The sequence below is a fragment of the Macaca thibetana genome, chromosome 20 (genome assembly GCF_024542745.1).
Source record: "Macaca thibetana thibetana isolate TM-01 chromosome 20, ASM2454274v1, whole genome shotgun sequence".
In the NCBI taxonomy this organism is placed as follows: Eukaryota; Metazoa; Chordata; class Mammalia; order Primates; family Cercopithecidae; genus Macaca; species Macaca thibetana.
The window spans coordinates 46727520-46731140 of NC_065597.1; the positions used below are offsets into that span (position 1 = coordinate 46727520).

Genomic DNA, 3621 nt, shown 5'->3' on the forward strand with positions numbered 1-3621 from the left:
AGGCGCCCACCACCACACCTGGCTAATTTTTGTACTTTTAGTAGAGATGGGGTTTCACCATGTTGGCCAAGATGGTCTTGATCTCTTGACCTCGTGATCCGCCCACCTCGGCCTCCCAAGGTGCTGGGATTACAGGTATGAGCCACCGCACCCAGCCATGACATGACTGTTAATTCTCGTTCTAACTTTGTGTGGTAGGTACTAGTATTATTTCCATTTTACCATTTCCATTTCGTCTTTCAGAAGAAGAAACTGAAAGACAGAGAGATATGTAACTTGCCCAAGATCTCACAGCTACAATCCTGGACAGAACCTACATTCACAGCAAGGCCCTCTGATGGAATTCATTCAAAGATGTTTGCCCCAGAGTCCTATCCACTCACAGAAGCTAACCTTTCAAATATAACACAATGCTTGTAGCCCTTCTATCTTTCACTGTACCAGGAAATTCAAAATTATTTTGAAAAGATAATTTATTGACAGTGTTATAAGCTAAATGGAAAATAAGAATTAAACATTAAATTTCTGCCAAGCACGGTGGCTCATGCCTATAAGCCCAGCACTTTGGGAAGCTGAGGTGGGCGGATCACTTGAGCCCAGGAGTCTGAGACCAGCCTAGGCAGCATAGAAAAACACTGCCTCTACAAAAATAAAATACAAAAATTAGCTAGCCATGGTGGCACATGCTTGTGGTGCCAGCTACTCTGGAGGCTAAGGCGGATCGCTTGAACCCTGGAAGTTGAGGCTGTAGTGAGACTGTAGTGTGATCGCACCACTGCACTCTCTGGGTGACAGAGAACCTGTCTTTTAAAAAAAATAAATAAATTTATTCAACTACCTCTCTACAATGCCCTCCAATATATACCAGTATATTCTTTAATCTCAAGAGCCTTGGGAGGCCAAGGTAGGAGGATCGCTTGAGGCCAGGAGTTCGAGACCAGCTTGGGTAACACAGTGAGATCCCATCTCTACAGAAAATTTTAAAAGTTAGCCAGGCATGGTGGTGCATGCCTGTAGTCCCAGCTACTTGGGAGGCTGAGGCAAGAGGATCACTTGAGCCCAGGAGTTTGAGGCTGCGGTGGAGCTATTATTGTACCACTGCACTCCAGCCTGGGTGACAGAGGAAGACCCTGTCTCATTCATTCATTCATTCATTCATTCATTCATAGATAGATAGATAGATAGATAGATAGATAGATAGATAGATGGAATAAAAAATAAATCTTAACCCTAAGGATGAAGAAGAGCTTGGCCTACAATGTCCTGTAGTTTGGCCCCTAACTCCCTAGCAGCCCTTTCCCCATGCCCCTTGTGCTCTAGACTTCTGCCGCACTGGTCTTTGTTGGATGTTAGGTACCATGCTCCCTCCCCACTCAGGATGGGCTGCTCCTTCTTTCCAGAAAATTATTTTCCCATCATAATCAAGTTAACTCTTACTCTAGATCTCAGCTAAATACACGCTTCCTCAAAAAAAAAGTTTCCCAACTGGCCTCAGTGGCTTATGCCTATAATCCTAGCATTTTGGGAAACCGAGACGGGAGGCCTGGGCAACACAGAGAGACCCCATCTTAAATTTTTCTTAAAAAGTTTCCCTTGGCCAGGCATAGTGGCTCATGCCTGTAATCCCAGCACTTTGGGAGGCGAGGTGGGCAGATGAGTTGAGGCTGGGAGTTCAAGACCAGCCTGGCCAACATGGCAAAACCCCGTCTCTACTAAAAATACAAAAATTAGCTGGGTGTGGTGGTGCAGCCTTGTAATCCCAGCTACTCGGGAGGGTGAGGCAGGTGAATCAGTTGAACCCAGGAGGCGGAGGTTGTAGTGAGCCAAGACTGCGCCACAGCACTCCAGCCTGGGTGACAGAGGGAGACTCTGTCTCAAAAAAAGAAAAAAAAGTTTCCCTTGATTCCATTGATTAGTTCAATTCTCCTTCTAAAAGCCCTCATATTAAATAGCATGTACCCCCTACAGCAATTGAAATAGTGCCAACTTTGCATTTATTTGTATGATTTGATCAATATCCTTCCCTAATATAAGTTCCAGAAGACCAAGACCCATGTTTGTTTTTGCTCACTATCCCAATGAGCACATAATAGGTAGCAACAGATATTTGTAGAAGAAACTGGCAAACCATTGGTAAAAAAAGATAACAAACACAGAGTCAATGACAAAATCAAGCGATTTTCTTGCCTCGGCCTCCTAGGTAGCTGGGATTATGGGCACACCAGCCCCATGCCCAGTTAATTTTTGTATTTATTTTTAGTAGAGATGGGGTTTCACCATGTTGGCCAGGCTGGTCTTGAACTCCTGACCTCAAGTGATCCACCTGCCTCGGCCTCCCAAAGTGCTGGAATTACAGGTGTGAGCCACCACGCCCAGCCCGAGGATCACTTTTGAGGCCAGGAGTTTGACAGCAGCCTGGGGAAAATAGGGAGGCCCTATCTCTATTTAAATAAATATGTTTTTAAAGAGTACTTAGTCTTCAAACCTTGTTTTATTTTTGTCCGCTATTCAAACCAGTACCTGAATTTAGACGTTACAGAAATGTTGTGACTAGGCCATTTGCATTTTGAAACCCGAAATTTAAAAAAAAGAAGTGTTCATCTCAGTCTGAGAGAGACTGTGTTAGTGTGAGACAATGCGAAGTGGGGTAGAAGGGCCCTCCAGGGTTAAGTCCACGAGGAATGTGACAGTTTGGGAGAATCTGAAGTTTCAAGTAAGGAGTTGTCGTTGGGATCAAACTGTGCAGGTCCAAGAATGCCAGGCTAAGAAACCAGGATTTTTTATTTTCTGATAAAAAGAGGATGCTTTGTTGGCAAATTTATGCTTTGAAATGAATATGCTGCGCTAGATGGGAAGGAGAAGAAGAGAAATGCAAAGACGAAAAGGTGAGTTCAAGGACAGAAACACTCCCTCTTTGGACTCCCCCCAATTTCATGGACTCTCCCTCCCCAAAAATACACAGGAACTTCCCGCCTTGTTTCCGTGTTTTGTGACATCATTGCAATCCCTTGATTTTTTTCATCCCTCGAATTCCTTAGCATCCTTCAAAAGTAATGTTCCTGCAGTCTCGCAGAAGGCCAAAGGATGGATAATTTCTAGTTCAGGCCAGGGACACTCAGAAGAGAGAGAGAAAAAAAAAAAGAGAACAACAACAACAACAACAACAAAAACCCAAGCAGCTTCACAGGGCCTCATCTGGTCCAATTTCTTCTCATGATGCATTCATTCACTTATAAATATCTTTTGAGAACCTACTATGTGTTGGGTAGATCTAGGGATAAAATCAGGGTTAAAAATACAGTCGCCGGCCTCACAGCAAAAAAGGCACCTAAGGCCCAGAGAGGGCCACTGACTTGCCCAAAGTCAAACAGCTAAAACTTCTGTGGACGAACCGCGTCTCCAACACAACTAGCGGAGGCCCACGTCGCCTGCCGCCCAGCTGCAGAATGCTACAAAGCAACAGGGCCGGGCCGGTGCCTGGGCGTCGGAAGCGGCGCGTAGGCCAGTAAGAGCAACCGTCAGTTTCCTAACTAAGCTGGGGACTCCCGCGCGGCGCCTGTTCGTGAATGATGTCCCTCCGCAGCCGCCGTAGCCCAGCCGGAAGTGCCACCTGCCACGTCC

The 3621-nt window shown here is 45.6% G+C and overlaps 1 protein-coding gene across 1 annotated transcript in view; it reads left to right on the plus strand.

The window, feature by feature from the left end:
• Positions 1-3621, plus strand: part of VKORC1 (vitamin K epoxide reductase complex subunit 1) — a 502856-nt gene that overhangs the window by 52759 nt on the left and 446476 nt on the right. The window lies entirely within an intron of this gene.